At 28.1% G+C, this 22,681-nt stretch overlaps 1 protein-coding gene across 2 annotated transcripts in view; it reads left to right on the top strand.

Moving 5' to 3' along the window:
- LOC129957182 (insulin-like growth factor-binding protein complex acid labile subunit) overlaps window positions 1–22,681 on the top strand; it is a 53,211-nt gene that overhangs the window by 19,801 nt on the left and 10,729 nt on the right. The window contains exon 2 of one of the 2 annotated variants that reach the window (XM_056069377.1): window positions 17,990–18,075. The gene's annotated coding sequence lies outside the window, so the exon portion shown is untranslated. Of the gene's footprint in view, window positions 1–17,975; window positions 18,076–22,681 lie in introns of both variants that reach the window. The other variant, XM_056069375.1, reaches the window with a different exon arrangement.

Here is a 22,681-nt window from a genome sequence, read left to right as displayed (position 1 = left end):
ATACGTTTTTCGAACTCAGGTAGGTCAGAAACGTGGAGATTCGTCAAAATCTGGCGTTCTATTTTTTTGACGATTACTATACATCTCTATGCTTAGTATATGAGAAGATGAAAAACGCAGTGATTTAAATAAATGAAATTTGGTGTGTGATTTTTTAAAATTTAAATTTGGTTCTGTATCAGTTTTTGGTTTCAATATGACAAAAAAGTGCGCCCAAAATGCATATTATGTCTCCTTTACACTATGAAGCATAAAACTTTTAGGCATGGGACACTGAAAATAAAAATCTAAGTACTGGCATTTATGACCTTGTAGCATTACTGTTCGCTAACTCCTGCAATACATTTGTGGCCTTACCTAAGATCCATAATTCGATACGTGGTGCGGAGGAGGATTACAACTTTATTAGAAAGTGTCTGAGAAGTTTAATTTAGTTATATTAACGTCTCGTTTTAAAGCAACACTAGACCTTGGGACGGACCTCGTAATTCTGAACCCTGGTCAGACAACGAGAATGACACGTGGGCTGGCAGCTCCTCTCTCAACGCCCACATCACAGTGGCGAGAGGACGTTTATCCCCAACGTATTTAATGTGCACTAATCCCACTTACACGACGATTTTCCGATGGAATCGGGACTGGAACCGGAAACCCTCAGATTCCAAACCAAGACCTTACCACCAGGCCACCCCAGCCCTGAGAGTCTAAGAAGAAAAGAAGGCCATTCCTGACTGAGAAGACAACTTCTGAAATTTTAGTTTGTATATGCATTAATTTCTTGTGATATTATTGATAAAACGATATAAAAACGATAAAAAATAACGATAAAAAACGATATATTGATATAACGATAAAAAAAAAGTAGCTGTCATCATTAAGATCGAAAGGTTCAGTTACGTCAGTTTTCCAATTTCTTTCCCATTTTGTATGAAATTTATGAAAAAAAAAAAATCCACAGCTATTATTCTTTAATGGTATTTATCCCTATGTTTAAAATAAACTAAGTTTTTAAGTCTTTCCGAAAATCACTAAAATCACTTGTATTTTTTTAAGTGATCATTGAAATCACTAGTTTTTTAAGTGATCACTGAAATCACTTGGTCGGTGATTTTGATGAGAAAGTGTTAACAAATATTCGGTTTTTCAACTACAGCGAATGTTTAGCATTGTTTCACAAAGCGAAGACCTCTCGAAATCTTTGAAAGTAATTAAAATATTTCAAGCATGGTAAGGTATCCGACTAGTCTAAAAGCATGAATTTGGATGAAAATTCGCATTTTTTTTTTTTTTTTGAAGTTTTAAAAAATAGATACGTTCTTGTTTTCAGTGATATCTTTATTTTGTCTCCATGTCAATTAGAAGCCAAGTTGTAGCAAACTATTGACATGTAAGTGATTCTTATTTATAAACATTTAAAAACTTTAAATGCGTTTTCTGAAGAACGAGTTTTTAATTCTATTGTACTAATATCGTACATATCTCAAAAAATAAAATCAAGATATCTTAATGAAATTTATAATGGATGTTCGTCATGTTATGCAGAATGTAATGAGCTATTGATTTGCTTTTGAATATTCTAGAAGTGGATTTATGATTTTTTAATGTAAATATTGTTGAAAAAATTCTAAAATTTCATACATAATTTCATATATTATACATAAAAATTTTAATTTTGAATAAAATTCTTAGAAAATAGTTAGTTACACTCTAATATGTTATGCTTGAAAGAAAAATGAAAAACGTTTTCTCTAGAACAATCATAATAAATTTTTTTCTCTAGAACATCTTAATTTAAAAAAAAAAAAATGTTAACATTTACATCAAAATATGCTTTTTCTTCAAAACCTACATATATATTTAAATAATTTCACTTTTATTCATCATTTTATCTTTATATTAATAAAACGCATCCTGTAAACACATTTTTTTTTTGAAGTATATCCTCCAAACCCAGTTGGATACCTTAAGTGAAATGTGTAGTTTTTTTTGTTTCATCGCATCTATACAGAAATATTTTTAAGATCATGAAATCTAGCTTAACATTTTATTATTGCCTTATATTCATATATTCATTGCCTTAAATGTTAGTAAAAAAAAGGCTATCGAATTGTCTCAAAAACTTTAGGAGTTAACTCACTTTTTGTGAAGAGCAAAGTTAAAATGAGTTTTCCAAAAAAAAAAAAAAGCATTTAAAGGTCCTAGTTCTATTCTTTTCAACTAAGTGTAAGTGTTTTGTAGCTTTTAGTTACCTTGGGAAATCAAAATGAAACAGCTCTCGAATATTAAGAAATCTCAAGGGAGTTAATTCACGCTCACGTGATACACGTAAGTGGCATTGCCATTTTCAGTTTGGGATCCTTTATGCATGTTGCCTTTTTTTGTCTTGTTTGTAAAGGTAAAAATCAGTTTCCTGTTTGAAATATTTTTTTTTACAAATTTTTTAATGGTTATTGCTGGTAATATTGCTGTAACACCTCTTTAGAATAATTTATATATCATTTTGTTATAATTCGTTTACTATAGTCATTTATTTTTTGGCATCATACAGAGTGTCTCAAAAAGATGTTTACAAATTGTAAAGACAACTTAAAATTAAATCATTTAAACACGTATCGTTTCTGGAATAAAATTTAGTTTTGCAAATTGAAAGAGGAACTTCTAAAAAGGCTTCTTTGTCAGTTGCTTAAGTATATGAAAAGAATCATGAAATAAAATATTCATATATTTAATGGATTGTAAATATACAACAATATAGCAATCCAGTTAAATAATGAATATTAAGATCTGTAAACATAAGTAACTCTTCTTATAACACGAAAACATTTAAATTCAATACAAGCAATGATAATATCAATTTATTTACAGATAAAGAATGAAACAAACATGAAACTGAAGTAAAAAAAAAAAATCTAAATAAAAAAAACCCAGAATTCCAAAGATTTATATTTGATATGCACGTGAGCGGCATCCGAATATGAATTGTTGCCAACTTAGGAATAGAAACTTCACTAAGGATTAAATGAGAAAAAATGTCAAAGCATGACGAGAAATGCATCAAAACTTTAATTTTTATATTTCTTTGCTGATTTCTAATCTTTGTCTATCTTATTGTATGTTTTTATGATGTATACTAACATTATTCGGTATTAGTAGCATTAGTAAAGCTTGTCTAATTTAAAAATTGAATTGAAGTCTAATTCAATTTAAAATATATTAACTTAATTTTTAATTATTAATTCAATTAATTTTTATTTTTATAAATTCATTAATAAATGTCCCTCTTGTAGGTGAAAATAAACTTATTATTTGAAAGAACCAATTAGGCAGTATGATGTAGGTCTAAATCCTTTTATTCGAATTTTTATAACCTATAGTTATAATAATTCAAGAAGGGGATTTATAAAATATTTTCATACAAGTATCTTTTACCTCTTTTGAATTACGAATTCGAAATTTTTCTCTTAGTAGTGCGAATTTTTAAAAATTGTTTAAAAAACAATCGTCCACTTCTAGTCTTAATTTAATGTTTTTTTTTCTTTCTTTTTGTATATTTTTGTTAAAAATCTTCTAGCCAAACATTAATCATCATTATTCAGGGAGAAACAAAAAGCAAAATAATTAATTTACGAAATTATCCTTTGGAATTTTCTTGTCTAGAAGGCCAATCATTTATATAAAATGTGTAGTTAAAATATCACTGTGAAACAAATGATAATTTGAAACGAATGAATCATTGTTCGAAAAATTAATAATACCAAACGATAATTGAAAAAGATTATTAAATCACTGATGTATTGTTATATGCCAGTAGTTTCAAAATGTATAAAAACTAATATCTGTTAAGAATTGTTCTTTGTATTTTAATTCTTATTCATTATTTCTTAGTCAGAAAGCTTCTCTTTTTTAGAAACGATTTGTTTTAATAAGAATTGTCAGTTTTCTTGGTATTTGTATTAGTGAACAGTTACAACTATCAAGAAAAGAATGGAGGAGAAGAATCTGTTTTTCTGGGAAAGATAAACATCAATAAATATTATTTCCGAAATTGATATCGATGAAATGCGCCTTCTAATCAAAAAAGAGTGAAACAACAAAGAACTATGTAGTTTGTTATGATCAAATATTGTCGAGTCAAACGTAATGCAGATTTTAGTGACGTAATACAACAGAATCTTATTATGATTCGTTAATAAACGAAGCCGCTTAGTTTTCGATTTTATTAACTTCTACAAACGAATTCCATAAAGGCAATTACGATCGTTATTCTTTTTTTTTTATTATTATTAATTAGAATTTGACCTTTTTTATTTTTCTGCTTATTTCAATTTATCGTAGAATGTGAATAAGATATTGAAAAGAAAGGGAAAGTTACAAAGGCATAATACATAAAGGACACAAATGGAATTTTATAATGCGCGTCATATTTGAATATTCCGTTGAAGGAATTTTTTATTCTGATTTTTTTTAATTTAAAAGAACTAGCCATTGATAAGAATTATAATTGGAATTTATTCGCAACTTGCTCCTATTTAGGAAATGGACAAATAATGTAGCATATTTTAACTTCATATTTTTTTAATTAGAAAAAACATCTATATTTTAATAAAATAAAAAATACCCCATTTTGTGCACAAAAAAAAAAGAGAGAGAGAGAGAGAGAAAGCTTTTTTTGTTTTTGAGTTCGGGCTACATTAAGTTTTCTAGAGGACTTTATGCATTGGAAAATTCATGGCTTGCTTTTCCTTCCTCGACTTTAAACGCCAAATATTCGTTATTGCTTTCAACTTAATTTCTATATAAATAGTTTCTAAATAACAAATATCATGTCAAAACCGAAACAACAAGACGTTAAAATGGGGGTCGCTTTCAAAAGAACTGATGTCTGCATGTCTGTTGTAAGTTTTAAATTTAAACGTAATTTTAAAGAAGAAATACTGGTGAAAAATTATAAAACATTTTAAGTCTTAAAAAAAATTAGTCTGATTTGATCTCATTCTAATATGGTTTTGTCGGGGTGTAGACTTGCCCATCACTTACCCAACTAAAAAAAAACAAAACCGAACTTGAAAACACACATAAACACAAAAAAAGACAAAAAATAGTATTCTGAAATTTGTTCTAATGTAAATAAGCCCACGTATATAACTCTTGTCAATTAAATGAAAATACAAAATTAAATTTTGTTGGAAATATTGCAAACTGTGAATAAATAAAATAAACAGTCGTTTTAAACAATCACTGCATCGCGCATGCCACCTGTTGCAATTTACAGATATGCCAGTCTGTAAACATTCTGGTGTTAAATAAAATGCCAAGAAAGACTTACAAGCACATGGACATTGACACCAGAAGGACACCCTTTAAAACGACGAATGACACAATTATAAGTTTAATCACGTAGCGCAAGACAAAAAAGAGGCAGACGATCAAGCATATTTCTCACAGAAAACACAATACAAGATGGTAATTACATGTACACAAGAAATAAAAGACAAAGACACATGAATAAAAAGCAGCTGAAATACTAATTTTTATTTATTTATTTATTTCACCCATGCGAAACATGTTTAGTGATTGGATTGTAATCTTCTAAAAACGAGTCTCGACTTTCGACGTTTTGGATCTTTGCGAATGAAAAAAAACCCGAGGTTGGTCTCCATAAAACTTTCTCTCATGCTCTCTAATAAACTTGTCATACCAGAGAACGCCTTATATGGCACTAGTGTACACTAGCTACAAAATATTAACTTTTGGTGTAAATTTAGCATTTTTACTGAAACTCTAGGCGAGTTATTTGGCGAAAATTCCTTGACATGCTTTAATAGTATCCAAAAATCGAGTCTAAATTTTAATCATTTTCATCAATCGATTTAAACAAAAAATTTGACACAAACTGCACTTATAATCACAAAATCCTATACCAAATTTGATATATTTATGTCACAGCGTTTTTGGGTTTACATGTTTCTGAAAATACAGACCGACAAGCAATCAGCTCGTAGCTGTATTTGGCACAAAATTTGACAGGTGTCTTCAATATAGATGTTGAATCTGTGTACCAAATTTTATCTATCTAGATCTCTTCACTTTGTAATTATCGTGTTAACTTATATTCAAATAGTTGAACAGACGGACTTCCTTTGAACAGATTTTTCTCAGAATCTGAGAGAAATCTGCAAATTTGGTACAAAGACCGTATACCAAATTTCAAATGTCTAGCTCAAAAAGTTTTGAGTTATATTTGTCACAGACAGATGGACATTTTTTTAAAAAAATGTGTTTTTCGAACTTAGAGAGGTCTAAATCGTGGAGATTCGTCAAAATATCAAGTTCGATTTTTTTTTTTTACGATTACTATACTTTCTCTGTACTACGTATACGAGAAAGTACAAAAAAAAATCATTTCTTGGAATGTTTTATTTTTGTGTCTGCATTTTTTCACTTAAGTCTAAACAATAATAAGGAATCATTTTAATTCTCTGAAAAAGGATATTCAATGGCTTATATTTCCGTCTCTTTTCTGTTTTATCTTAATCAGTATCTGTGAACAAATTTTGAACGCATTTTGAGGTTTCAAAAATCTCAAACCAAAACAAAATCATGTTCTCACATGATAAAATATATGAATAAATGCCGTAAATAGAAGAATGAAGCCTAAAATTTTATCGTGCTTAGATGTTTCAGACTGTAAGTTCAGTTTTCCTTTAAATTTTTTCCCCTCTAAAATTTTTTCAAAGGACGTCATTGCTTTGCACTTAAAATGCATTTCCTCATACGATTCTATACTTCTTACGAGATTGGAAATTTATAGGAAAATTAAATGATGTAGCTGCCTTGAGTGAATAACAAGTGAAAGCGAATTCTCTTCAGTTGATGCTTGTTTCTTACAGTAAGAAATTGGCGCTTTGAAAGCAAATCAGATTTTCTAATGAATTTTAGTGACTTGCTTTTCTTGAAAAGAAAAAAAAATCTCTACTCCAAAACGCTCGACTAAAAGAAAATTGTCCTTTGAAAGAAGCGGTTTCTTTCTTTCGAAATTACGTCGCCATTTGTTTTTTTATGTGAAAGAATGTGTACAAAATGAAATTATTTTAGGAGAAATTTATTATTAAGTATTCTGGACGCATATTCAGAAGTAAAAAAGAAAATCTAACCACTTTAATTCATACTTTTTTATTTTTATATGTAATATTTTTGGAAAATTCGTATTAATTTTGCTATGCGTATTTTTTGTATGTTCTTTTCGCTGTGTGATTTCCAATATTCTTTCTATATCATCTCGTTTAGCATTTGAGATTTAATCTGACGTCTTAAATGAATAAACTACAATTAGCCCAATGCTGAATTAAAGTATATTCATTAAATATGTCGTTAAAATAAAGGAAATCAATCAGCTTCAGGTTTCTTTATGTCATATCCCACGTTTCCTATTTTTTTGTAATGTATTAAAGATTTTTACTTACTTGTATATGAAATATAGAGAAAATATTGAAATGGAATTTTGACGAACTCGAGATTTTGACGAGTTCGAAAAACACATTTTCGGAAAATGGCTGTCTGTCTGTGATACAATCTTTACACCATATTTGTAGATCTTTTATCAAATTTTGAGCAAAATTCGTTCCGGTCTGGCTTAAAAGTTAACATAATAACTACGAAACAAACAGAGTTCTATGGATAAAATTCAGATTTAACATCTATAAGGCAGACACCCTTCGAATTTTGAGTCAAATCCTAAGTGGGGTAGACCGTCTAACTGTCTGTTCGATATAAATACTATAACAATGCAATTAGTTAAATATATTAAATTTGGTACGGGATTTTGTAACTTCAAGAATTTTTTTGCATCAAGTTTTTGTTTCAATCGCTTGGAAAAAAAGCATTTAAAATACAAATTCTGGTTTCGGATGCTAATAACCGCATGTCAAGAATTAAATGCCAAACAATCACCAAGGATAGATAGATCGATTTATTAAAAATGCTAAATTCATGTCAAAGATTTATATTTCATGACTACTGTACTCCAATATCATCCAAAGCCTTCTCCAGGATAACACCTTTATTAGAGTGTATGCGAGAAAGTTTTGAGGAAACCACTTCGTCTAGTTTGTTAGTTAATTCAAAAACAATTTTGCTTTAATGCAATATGAAGGAAAACTTCAAACTTAATTAATGATATATTTTTTATATGTAACCAACTTTATTACATTAAAGAGTAGCAGTGTTCAAATGTATACAAAATGCCAAAAGGTTTCGTCACCGTTAAATTTTGAAGTTAATTATAATCAATAAATATTTCTTCCACGAAAATTTCAAAAGTCTCATCAAAACTATATGTTAAAAAAGAGGAAAAAGATAAGGAAAATTTTCAAAATTTGGTTATCAACAGCACGTGAAAAAAAATTAGGATTAAATATTTGCCAAAAACAATGAAAATGATTTGAATCTCATTACAACAACGAAAAGTACTTTTGTAAATGGTACTTAAAAATATTTGGAGAAAAATCGTTGAAATAAAAAAATTGTACGATTGGTTAATAAGCTGACATCAAAGAAACTTTTGATAACTTTTTTAATTTTCATAACGTGTGAAAATTACGTATTAAAATAATTTTGAAAGTTTTCTAGGAAAGAGACTAAATATTTAAAAAATTATTTAATAAATAAAAATCTGAGTAAAGGCTTCTTTCCAAAATAATGAACTCCGATCCTCCAAAGTGTATATATACCAAATTTCGTTTTTCCATGTTTAGCGATTTGCTCTATTGACTGTCAGGAAGCTAATAGAATAGACAAAGATTCTCCTTTATTATTTGTAAATGTAAATATTTTATCGTCTGCCATAAATATTTATATAAATGATACAGAAAAAAAAGAAGAAGAAAAAAAATAGATCATCAACGAGGACAGACTTGAGAACTATATATGAACTTTCTATTTCAAATCTTTACTTTTTCTCCATTTTTTTTTTTTGAATTCTAGAAATAGAAAATATTTAGGAAACATAAATTTATGATATTTTGTATCTAACTTGATGTATTGAAAACTTCCATAAAAACAAAAGTAAGAAATATTTGTCCAAGATTTGTGAAAATATTGGTCAAATCGATTATTTGACGAATGCTACTCAAAAAAAACCATTCTATGACGGCAAAATAATAATAATAATAATAATTAAAAAAATTAACGATCTCAAATCATGATTACAAGTTTCAAGGAGTGGAGGGGGGGATATGTGGGTAATTCAGAATTTGAACTACAAATATGAAAGATAGATTGATTTAATCGAGTGAATAAATTCTGAGATATGTAATTCAAAAATATTCTCTTGCTAACATACTCTTGAAATTATACATAGTTTACACGGAGAATTGTATTTTCAAAACTACTTTTAAAGTTTAATTTTATATATTTTCTTCAAATATGTAAGGTATAACACATCATATTTTTAAAAAAAAATAAATACTAAGAATTCAGAATATCTTTCGGCTCTTGATTCTTCTGTGATTTCTAAAATTCACTTATCCTTTGATATATAGACATCAAAGATTTTTATTTTTTTTTATGTATATATATGCCTTAACATACTTGCTTTTCTATTTTATTACTATCTTCAACCCTTTTGAATGCCTTGACAGGTTATCACAATCTCTTAGATTTTTGCCTGAAGTCACGTTTCTGGATTCTATATTCCACTTGGATCGATTTTCTTTTCCGGTCAGAAAAAGCAAGAAAATGTTCTGAGATTCCTAGATAATGCTGACATTTTCATACTTTTCAATGCAGAAATCCCAACAGCTATTTTTCATGCTATTTGAAATCAAGTTAAACATCGTGTTTTTATCAGTTAAATAACAGAAAAAAAAGTGATAATAAAATAGCAGTATTTAAAAAATAATAATAACTAGTTTATAGTTTTAGAATCTTTACATTTCTTATATTATAATTACAATTGCACATTCATCGTCATAAATTTTGCAAATATTTTCTAAGGATTTTTTTTCATTCCTATTTTTAGAAGAATTTAGAAGTCGTTAACTTCTCTTATTTACTGTGGTATAAAATCGTACGAAACTTTCGTCAATATTATTCAATAATTCTAAATAATGACTTAATAAACTTGCATTTAAAAATAAATAGGGAAATCGTCTGCACTAAACTAACCCAAACGTTTGCCGCTTTGTTTATATTAAAGAACATTCAGATTCCCGGTATACCAATTGGACTTCCGGTATAATGTTTTGTCAATGGAGAATTTCAGATTTCCGATTCTTCTATCTGAATATATTAATGAACGTTTAACGTCTTTTTGTTGATTGTTATGGATTCAAAATATTTTGAAAATCCAAATTTGATATTTTTATTTCTAAGTTTTTGATTTTATCGAAAGTTTGAATATCTCATTTCACACAACGTTGATTATAATTGCTTTGTTATCTTCTTTTCTGGCGGTATATAAATCCAAGCAAAAAATGATAAATAGCGTTCATTTTTTAAAAATTTGAATTCAGATCGGATGGATGTTGGTGCTTTCTTAGATTAATTGCTTAAGGAAATTAATTGATAAATAAAATTGGCATGAGAAAAAATGAAGAATTCGGCTCATTTCATACAAATGCATGAATTAATTTTACTTTGCGACTGATATAGTAGCCAAATAACTGCGGAAAAATATTTAAATTGGAGAGTTATTGCACTTGAACGGTTGCTCTTAATGCATTCACTTCAAATTTACTTTAATTTACTTCACAATTTACATGATAAAAGGATTTATTTATAAATACTTGTAATAATCCATATTATAATAAAGATATCAGAATCATTTACTGTGGTGCATTGTTATTGTATAATGGTATATTATCTGACCTGAAATAAAGTGTTCGAATAAATGCACTGGTACATATGAAATTGTTTACAATTCTTGTCATGAATTTCTTTTTTATAATATATGGACTCATCTGTTTATATAATAAATATCTAAAAAAAATTTTTTTTTTTTTTTTTTTTTTTTTTTGCGAAAATATTTAGATGCGAATCATATACTGATTGCATATGAATATTTTAAATATTTTTCAGTCTTACCTACATATGAACTGGTCATTTAAATAAAAAAAATCATGAATGCACTTAGTTTAACATGTTATTTCAAACAGTCTGCTATATTACAGTATTCATTTTACAGTTTATCGACCGTTGTTTATATTTCTGAAATTACACACAGTTTTGCCATGGTGAAATCGGATCTGAGACATCGGATCTACATAACAGCATGCCAGCATGTGAGCAGATAAGAAAAGACTAATAGTTAGTTATAAAAAATAAAAAAAAAAAATCCCCATTTTTTTATGTGGACAAGGTGAGACATTTTCCCAATAATTTCAGTAAATAGGCGTATGCAGCTTCATTTTTGAAAAATATGTCGAACATGTCATACATTTTTTTAAATAAAAGATAGAAAAATATTTTTTTTCTTGTTCTAGGCTCTAAAACTGAAATTTTTTATTTTTGTTCGTTTCTTGAAGTTGCCATTGGTCGAATAAAGTAATAAAAAAATCAAATTCGTTCTTGAAATAATTTACTATTTCTCGAAAATCAAATATATTAATTTTCTTTCTGCGAATTTCAAATTACGGGTTTTAAATTATTTCATAAAATCCAGAAATTTCTACTTAAAGCATACAAATATTTATGAAAGAGATTATACAAAAAGGTCGTGAGCTTTCTCTCTTGTATTCTCATATGCTTTCATTTAAACGTTCTATTTCTAAATAGAGGTAAAAACTAACTGCTTTTATGTGGAAATTAATTAGGTGTTCTCATTTGGCTAGTAAAAATATTCTTATAATATCCAAGTATTCTTCTATGTTTTTTAATATTTTTCGCTGATAAATACTATTAACTTTACAACAAAATTTCTTCAAAACCACAAAACAATGTCCAAGGTTTGGGAAGGAAGAGTGGTATGGGCCCTCGAAACCCTTCCCTTCCTTGTATCCTTCACTAATATAGAAGGTACAGGGTTTTAAGAGAAAAATTTTTTTGAATAACATAAAGAATTAAAATTTACCTTATTTATGTTAACAGTTGTAACAATGAAAAAATTTTACTTAAATTTTATTCAATTTTTTGGTTATTATTCTCCTGATCTTATTACTCAGTATTTATTGCAAAATATTTTTCCTATACTGATAATTTAAACAAAATTCCATTATTCTACAACTGGAATTGGCCGAGTTATGAAGCTTTGAATATTTTTTTATTTCAGAAAGTCCTTTTTTATGGCTGCTTCAAGGAACATCATCTAATCAGTGAATTCTTTTCCTCGAGATAGCTGTTGATTAGTGTAAAATTAATGAAATACAAAAGTTCATAACTCTTTTAGTTTAATTTAAAGAAAAGAGGAAATTTTTATTTAAAATATCAGTGCATCGTGAATATTTTACGGAATATGACTAATAAGATAGAGGGGATATATAAAAATTTAGATTACGTAATTGTTTCAAAATCACATTTTTTCACACAATATAAAATGATGAATCACACACAACATGAAATCACATGAAACAATATAAAATGTTTTTTTCTAAGGAACCAGATGCTTATCTGTACCTATATTTAAAAGTTAGTTATTGGATTACATTTACAGTATAGTATTATTCCATAGTAATTTTATTTGGAATCAAAACTTTTTTTCTGTTGAAAATTTAAAATAATGATAAAATTCGATATATAGAGATTTTTTTTTTGATATATGGAAGTTTAATATATTACGGTGATTTCACTGTATTTCTGTTCGAAGTAAAATAATTTTTATACTGCAAAATTTTGTAATCAAGAAAGTTTCTGTGTTCAGTTTCAGATGTACTCAGTTCTAAAACATTCTGATTTTCGAATCGCATGCATAAACTTGTAATTGGTCGCAGTAGCATCCCTACATTGTTGTTTTACCTCAAACTTCGATCGTCACTGACTAAACTACCAAACGATTAATATCGGTTGTCATCTAGTCAGTACCTTACGTAAGATTCTGGGTAAGAATTGGGAAGAACTAGATGATGACGACCGGAAGAGCCAGAGGGCGTTCGTCGCGTGCCGAATGATTTTGCCACCCCCTTCCTCCCTACTGAACTGAAAACAATAGACAGCGTCTCTCGGATTGCGCCTTAATTGCGTCTCCACCCTTCCCTTGCTCCGTCCTCGCTCCATTACCTGTCAGACTGACCGCCAAACGTTGTTTGGAAGTTTTCGTCTTCCCGCTTCAAGGTCACTGTTGTCTTTGCTGATTGGATAGGCATTGCATGTGAAAAGACATTAAAAGGAATGAAACATTGAAAAGATCTATCATTTTTTAAAATATATAGATGAACTATGTAGTTGTTTTGCATAAATATTTTTTTATTTTTTATAATTTTTAATTTGACATTTTTTTTTTATTTAGCTTGAATTGCTTCATGTTCATAAAGATTAAATTTTGGAATTCATTTTTTTTTTTTTGTTTTGTTTATTTCTTGGCTGATATAATAGAATTTTGAAATTTTGTAAACTAATATATTCGTGGTGAAACCAAGCAATTTTATTATTTCACAAATTAATGGTCAGTTAATTGCCTATTTTAATGGAATTTCGGCTCGCACTAGTGATGCCATCTGATGGGGATTTTGTGAAAGATTTCATAGCATTTATAATAAACTATTACAAATTTAAGAATAAAAAATAGAATCATTACTTCGCGGTACTTTTTTATTGGGAAATGACTTGTCGGAGTCATTTAATAATAACCAATGGACAGATTTCGTTCGTTCATATGACAGATAATGAAATTTAGACTCGAAATCAATGGTCGCTGAACCCCTCGTTCCTCCATTTTTGAAAAATACCGGAAAAAAAATCCTCCTAGACAGATCTCGCAACCTCAACAACTGAATCGATTTTGAATTTTTTTCCCCCATCATTTAAAGTAAATAGTTAATGAATCAAAATACTCTATTGTTATTTCAGGAACGAAAATACAGTTCTTTTGTTAGGTTTGATAATGTAAATTATCAAAATTGGCAGGCATTACTAAATTATTACTATTAAAGAATTGGAAACACTTAATCGCTGAAGGCGGATAATATAAATATAATTCCAAAAAGTCGATTATAAAAGTATAATATATAAAGAAGCGTCAATTTGTGTTAGAATATACATATCACGATGTATAAATCTGATTATTATCAATATAATGCAAGCCACTTTTTAAAAAGGTATTATAATAAGATCTGTCATAAACTGCACCTGATAAAGCAGCAAAATCAAAATAACGATACTTTTAAAATATAAATTTAAAGCGATTTTTGATCGCATGAAACTTTTGTAAAAATTCAATAGGGTCGTTCAAGAGGCGGTGCAAGTTAAACTTTATATAGACAATTCTTCTCTCTTTATACTCTTTTTTGGGAATGACAAATTAATAGAATATGAACTTGCAGAAGAGAGACATGATATGAAGAAGATGAAGATGTAGACAACATGCAAATTAAGAAAAATATACATAGAAAAAAGAAGATTAAGATTACACTTTCATAAACTTTAATGTAAATGATCATTTAAAACATCATATGTTTTATAAGATTTTATTTAATACATACTAATAGGTTTAAATATTTTGATAATTTTGTAAATAAGCTGACATTCAAAGCTATAAGCCGTCAGATTAACCATTAGTAATTTCCATGCATTATATGAGTTGTAATTTTAAAATAGTGCTGAATTTAGTTTTCATTAAATAAAAAAATGCATCTACGTGTTGTAATTTTAAATCATCCGTAAGATTTCTTTTTTATTTTCATTACAACCAATAAATCAAAGAGCATAGTATGCTACAAATGCATTACAAAATATGAGCAGACAGGGCCATTTAAATTTGAGTGCCTTAGGCTAAAGCAATTTGATAACCCATCAGAATCATAACTAGGAATTTAATAATTTGGGTTAAAACGAAAATTGCCACCCAATAAAATAAACGAGGAATTGAAAATATGTTAAATGATTAACGCCTTAAAATTTTGCAAATTGGACATTTTTCAAAATAAGATTTTGCAAGTCAACTTCCGCCATCTCAAATTATATACAGTGGCTCAAAAAATTGAGAGTACACCTTACTTTTACTTGATAAATCCGACTTTCAATATAAATAACACATTACCGGGAAGTGCAAACATGTTTTTATTTTTACACATAACAGATGGTTTAATTTAGAGTAAAAATAAAGAAAAAAATCAACGAAATTCTTCTTAATTGAAAAGTTTCAGAAGCATTTTAAATAAACATACGCAGAATTTTGCCTCAAAAAATTGAGAATACACTGATGAAATTTTTGCAATATCACGCATAGAAACAAAGTGTCACTATTAAATTGCATGTCTTTTGGCTCTTATAATAAACTCTAACCGTCATGGTACCGATTCGACCCATTTTTGGTTGTATCTGAAGATATTTTACCTATTCTACTTCCACCACTTGTTTTAAATGGGTATTGTTTCTAATTTTGTGTTTTTGAACCACTTTTCGAATATGGCCTAAGAATATTCCATGGCAGTGATGTCGGGTGATATAGTGGTGTGTGTAACTGTTGTTTACAATGAAAAAGACACTATATTTTGACGTTACGTGCATTTTGCTTGGGGTCGTTTTCCTGCTGCAAAATGGAATTTCCATCTAAATCCAAATTTTTAACACTTTCCTTTAGATTGCTGCCACCATATGGTTCATCCAACGTGTTGCAGAAGCTTTTCAAATCATATACAGAAGTATAAGTGCCGAAACTTTGCGAAATGCCATCAGACAAGCTGTATATAAAAATCGCATTGTTAGAGAGAAACCGTTCATCAGCTTGCAAATTCAGAAAAAGCATTTGAAGTTTGCAAAAACTCATCCATTGAAGACCAATAACCTTTGGAAGAAAGCCATATTTAGTAATGAAAGAAAACTCAACATTTTTGGCAGTGGCAGCCATCGAACTGTATGGAAAAAGCCTAATACTGCTTCGGATCTGAAAAATTTACGTCCTAAAATTAAACATGATGGTGAATCCGTCATGATTTGAGGTTGCATGGCTTCATCCGGGGTAAGTAATTTAATTTTTATAGATGGCATTATAAACGATATGGTTTTTTTTGGATATACTTCGCAGCAATCTAAAGGAAAGCACTAAGCATTTGGGTTTAGATGGAAATTTCATTTTCCAGTAGGACAACGACCCCAAACAGAATGTACTTAACGTCAAAATATGGTGTCTTTTTCATTGTAAACAGCAGTTACACACACCACCACAGTACCCCGACATCAGTGCCATTGAATATTGGTAGGCCATACTCGAAGCACTGGTCCAGAAACACAAAATTAGAAATAAAACCCATTTAAAACAAGTGGTGCAAGAAGAATGGGGTAAAATATGTTCAGATACCACCAAAAATGGGTCGAATTGGTACCATGACGTTTAGAGGCCATTATAAGAGCCAAAAGACATGCAACTTAATAGTGACACTTTGTTTCTATGCGTGAAATTGCAAAAATTTCATTGGTGTATTCTCAATTTTTTGAGACAAAAATCCGCGTATGTTTATTTAAAATGCTTCTGAAAATTTTCAATTTAGAAGTTTTTTGTTGATTTTTTTTTATTTTTACTCTAAATTAAACCATTTGTTATGTGTAAAAATAAAATCATGTTTGTACTTCCCGGTAATGTGTTATTTATATTGAAAGACGGATTTATCAAGTGAAAGTAAGGTGTACTCTCAATTTTTTGAGCCACTATACATGATTAATACTACTGGTTATTTTTTTACTAGCTGAAATACCAAGCAATATATATAATTCAATTTCGATGTTTTTTTACTATTGAAAAGTTTAATTAATTTACATAAAATCTTAGTTATGTTATTATTATTTGTGAGAAAACATTTCGCTTTACATTGTAAACGTAAAAAAGTAAAATTCTATGTAATATTAACACTCCACGGAGTCCCAATGTTTCGGTAAAAACTTTTTAACACTTTTTTTTTAAAAGTATTTTTAATTCTAAAGCTTATTTTAAAATAAAATAATATAATACATAAATTTTTTCTGTTGTCTGCAATTTTATTTTAACAAATCACCTTTAGAATTCTTTTAAAACTGATGAAAAAAAGCATAGCTAAAAATATTCTTAAGCATAAAACAGAAATAAAAAATAATGAAAGCGTTATTCAAAGTCTCGCCGTTGCCTAGCAACGGATTACCACTGGATTTCTTTATTTCAAAATCGTCTGAATCTATTCAATTATTCATTCAATTTTAAAAAACAATTAAAAATGGAGGAAAGAATTGCTCATAAAGGAAATTGTTAACGTAGAAAAGATAAAACTTGGAGTTTTAAGATGGCTTGAAAATATTTCGTGCATGATATTTTATTCCTCAGTTACTGCGAAAAAAAAAGGGTAAAATTGCTGTAATTTCTAATTAACTTTTGTCGTTTGAAAAGTATACGCACATTTATATCCACAATGACTTTAATTTATGTTAAGTTGAAAAAAATTTTTACAATGATGGAATTAATATTTTTAAAGATATGTGTACGTGTTTGTATAACATTATAAATCGATAACTGTAGATACAAGCTCTAGAGAAATTTTTCTATTACCTTGTGAAAATTTTGATTCTTTTTATTCAAAATCAAAATAAACCTGTTTAGTAAATTTTTAGATATCTCTGGTTCAATGGTACGTGTCTTTCAGCTACAGCTCAATATGTAAAATGGTTATATGAGCAAGATAGTTTTCTAAAAAAATTAAGCACCAGAAAAATGTATCGAAAAGGATCCGTTTTTGCCTTTTAAGATAAATATTACTGTATCTTAAATCTTTATAACTATTCAGATTGCTGTTTAATTATGGTATACTTCAAATGCTTTTATTTGAAAAAGTATGGCATTCAAGATAAATTCCTCATTTCAGATTCTTTCTTCTAGAAGATTTCTGTGATTGTCCAGGAATAAAGATGTGCAAATAGCTAATCAAATAGTTTGTTGATTTCTTGCTGAGAAAACATACAAAAGTAAGCATTTTTCATTTTCTTTTAAAATATAAAAAAATTAAAATGGGAAATAAATAATTTGATAATTGCTTGGACGATAAATTCAAGAACATCTAAAGTTACGAATCGAAACCAGATGCTACGTTATGAAAAAAAATTTCTATTCATTTGTCAATATTTATGAGCAAAAGTCAGTTCAAAAACCTAAGTTGATACATTATAATGTAACGTAGTAATAAGTAGAAAAATGGATTGCTTATAAACAGTTTTAAGTTGAAAAATGAAATAAAAATGAATTATAAAGATAAATAATAAATAAAGATTATTAAAAATGAATTTAAAGTTTTAGAATTACTAAAAAATTATGAGAAAGAATTGTTTGCCTTCCAATCTATTCAGAAATACTAAGAAACTCTTTTCTAAGGAGATTCTTTTTCATCTCTTATCCTGAATTATCGTGACTTTATTTTAAATAAAAAGCTGTTTTAGTTTAGATCATATTAATTTCCCGATTTGAATCACGCAAGACAGGGTTTCGTTCCATGCAGAAATTAGGTAGTATATAGAAAAATATGTGAACGTGAAATAAGGTCCTATAACAATAACATCATTAAATATATTATTTTTAAATGTGAGTGACATTTTACATGTTACAAAAATTACAAGTAAATATATACAAGTAAATTTATACAAAATTACAAGTTCATATATCTGCAAAGTAGGGAAGGAAAATTGGAATATACATACATATTAATGGGTTTCAAAATGAATAATTATAAGTGAAAAAGTTATTTTCGATTTTGATATATGCATTTTGGTAAAGATTACATGACAAATTTTATGCTAATAGATTTACATATTTCTGAATTATAGTGAATTTCTAAATTGTATATACAAATTCTAAGATGGTTCTAATATAATTCCTAATTTTTTAAAAAAAAAACTCACCAAACTGCCTGTATAAATTTTTTAAAACTTCGTATTCTGGAAATTCAAATTCTTGTTATCAAAATCTTGAGATTGATTTCATTAAAAATTAGAAATTAAAATTCATTAAAAATTAAAAATAATTACATAAAAAAAACAAATTATGGGCACTTTTTAAAATTGAAATTCATTTAACTGTCCGAAAGGATATCTCGATAAAGTTAAAAAATACAAAATAACTTTCAAGAATAACTATTTAAATAATTCAGAAAGCGGGCTTTTACATTTCAAAATAATTTCACTTTGACAAAAAGAATTCTTAATTAAGCTGCAATTTTTACGTATCTATTTACACTTTAAAAAAAATCGTTTGCGTTCTAGTGGTAAAATATACTTTTTTTTCTAGAGTTGAGATGAAAAAAATTGGAAAAAAATCATGTAAACGATAAATGAATTATGTATTCTTACAGAACATTTTCTTTAGTATGTATCTAACGAAAAATTTATCCAGTAGTATAAGAACTAACCGACACATGATTCAATCGCCACTTTGTAAACTGAAACATTCATTGATTATTCAATAGACATCACAAATCGATCTATCAGTTAGTTTTGGACATGGAAGCCATAATGATTCATAGTACTGAACAGCTGCTCTCGTAGCTGGGTTTTGCATACATTCGGATGATCAACCCTCTGTCAGACGCAGAGCAGGTGTCTTTTCCTTTCCCATCAGTTACCGTAATCATCCGGGAGCTAGCTGAACATATTTTCGTGCATTTTTAATACCATAAAAAGGTCAGATTACATTTCCAAACGATTGGGGGAGGGATAAACAAAAATGTGGGTTCCATTTGCATTTATCATATTTTTAAAAATTATTGATATATTTCTTTTAGTTTTTTATAAATTCATTTTAAAAATTAGAATTTAATTTTAAAGAAATTTACTAAACATTTATTTTACTTTTTTAAGTTTACCAATGAAGCTTGAATTGTTGAAATGATATGAATAGAACTTCAAATTTCGTTTAGCAGACTTCTTTTAAATAAGCTGTACAAATCTGTTTTATGAATTTTTGTTTCCTATCTCAGACTTATCAAAAAATGCAGTAAAGCTTCGAGTAACCCTCAATCATTGTTATACGTTTTCATCTGAAAATTATTAGCAAACAGACTGAAAGAGCTAGCAGATTATGTTAACTTAGGTTTATAGTAACACAATACAACTCTGCACAGTAGGGGAAATGGAGAATGCCAAGCACCTAAAGGAGTTCTGTAATAGTAAATATAGTAACAATTTTTCACTTATCAAATTTAACCACTTCATTTCACTTATCAAAGTAATTCATTAAATATAACCAATTTCAATATTCATTAATGCGAATTTTTACTTTAAAAAAAATTTCTAAGAAGTTCATTTGCGTGGCATTAACCCCTCTACGGTGGGTAATTATAGACAATTGCCAAATAAATCAATTTGTAAAAATCATAAATTCTAGGATATAAAATATTGGGATTGCAATATGTTTACTTTGAATTATTAAAATCACTACTAAATAAATCAAAGTAAAAATAGTAATTCAAGTATAATATTGTGAATTTACTACACTATCTGGGATTAAAGGTTATTAAATATTTTAATGAAATATTTTATATGTTTTAGTTTTTTTTTTAATCGCTTCCTCAACAAAATATTTTCAAAATTCTAACATAAATTGTTTTAGAAGCTTTGCAATGTACTGTCCATTGTCCTGTGCATTTCTCTATTTTTTTATTTATATCTTCCTACATTGAATTACGTCACTTAAAAAAGCAAAACTCTTTAAAATGGAATTTTTTTTAAAAAAATTTATCATTGCTTGATTGCATAAATTAAACCCTAATTGCAAATACAATAAAATTTTAAAAAAAATTTATTAAAAGCATAATTTGACAAAAACCTACTCAACATGGAAAAAATAATTCAAATTTTCATATTGTGTTTCATCAAGAATAAAAAAAGTCAAAATGAAACATTAATAACGAAAATGAAAATGAGTCGAGTTTTACATTCCCGATGTTGAAATAAATAATGAAATACATTGTTGAAAAATACGCTTAAAATATTTTTAAATAAATAAATAAATTTAAAAAAAAAAAAAAAAAAAAAAAAAAACGTTAACGGTTATACGGTTAAAAATCGGTGCCATTGAAAAGATCATTTTATGAGTTTAAAAATGACTTCAAAAGCCATTTTGTGCTGTATTATTTTCGAAAATTATGGCGGGAAAAAAACACGTCAAAATTTTGACTTATTTTCAAGACCTGCTCTATAAGTACAAGATATTCTACAATATTTTTACGGTAGGTTGTTTTACTTTTTTAAAATGAAAAATTTATCTTATTAAATTATGAGCAAAACCAACGAGACCTGTCTCCCAAAAACTTTCTCGGATACTTTCTTATAAAGGTATTAGAGAATGGCTTACATGGTTAGGTACTTTCTTATAAAGGTATCCTAGAGAACGGCTTTCATGGCTTTGGCGTCATAATAATTACGAAATATTAATCTTTGATGTGAATTTAACATTTTTACTGAAACTATCGTGTAATTCTCCGCGAGTCATTTGACATTTAATACTTAGAATGCGGTTAATAGTATACAAAAATCCAATTTAGACATGTTTTTTCCATCCGACTGATTCAAAAATTTGACACAAAACTTCACCTGCAGTCACCAAATCCCATCCCATCCCAATTCCATGGTGTTTTTGAGTTATCGACCTATAGATGATCAAGCCACTGTTGAATTTAGCTCAAAATTTAATAGATGTCTACACTATAGAAGTCAAAACTGTATACCAAATTTTATCCATCTAGCTCTCTTCATTTTGTGGTTATCGTGTTAACTTATATTCAAACAGCGAGACACCCAAATTTCCCTGCACGAATTTTACTCAAAATTTGACAGAAATCAACAAATTTGGTGTAAAGACCTTATACGAAATTTCATCCGTCTAGCTCCAAGCGTTTTTAGCGTTATCTTTGTCACAGACCGATCAATAAACAGATGATCATTTTCCAAAAATGTGTTTTTCGAACTCAAGAAGGTCTAAAACGTAAAGATTCTTCAAAATCTCGAAATCGAATTTTTTGACTATTACATTACTTTCTCTACGCTTCGTATGCAAGAAAATAAAATTTTAAAAAAGTTTAACAAAAAAAAATTGATATGTTTTGGCTAAAAAAATTTTGCTAGTAAATCTAAAATTTATAATAAACACCTCAAGAAAACATAAGTAGGCAAAAAAAGATCAGAACTATTCTTAAATTTGCTTTAACAAATGGCTTGGACTACAGATAAAAGATTCACCTTTGAGAAAGATGCCCTATTTGATTAAATAACAGTTTTTATGTTATTTTTTCCCAACTCGTTGTGTCAGGAAAGAAACATTTTATCTCTACCAAACTAATTTGTTTATTACATTTTAATATATAATAATATTAAGGATAGCATCGTGATATGAAATCAAATACGTTTTACTATTGTTCGAAATTCTCAGTCCAGTCGCCAATTCAGGTAGCTACAAAAAGGTATCATTACATTATCGTCTTAGCATCAACAGCTTAAGACACTCTTTACGCCCTGATCTGAATAACATTACTCTCATTTGTACATAGCATCTGGGAAGGGAACTGATGTAATCTCTGTCCGTTTC

Source organism: Argiope bruennichi, chromosome 11, assembly GCF_947563725.1.
Source record: "Argiope bruennichi chromosome 11, qqArgBrue1.1, whole genome shotgun sequence".
Classification (NCBI taxonomy): Eukaryota; Metazoa; Arthropoda; class Arachnida; order Araneae; family Araneidae; genus Argiope; species Argiope bruennichi.
The sequence above is the reverse complement of the archived record's forward strand: the minus strand, read 5'-3'. Positions and strand labels throughout refer to the sequence as shown.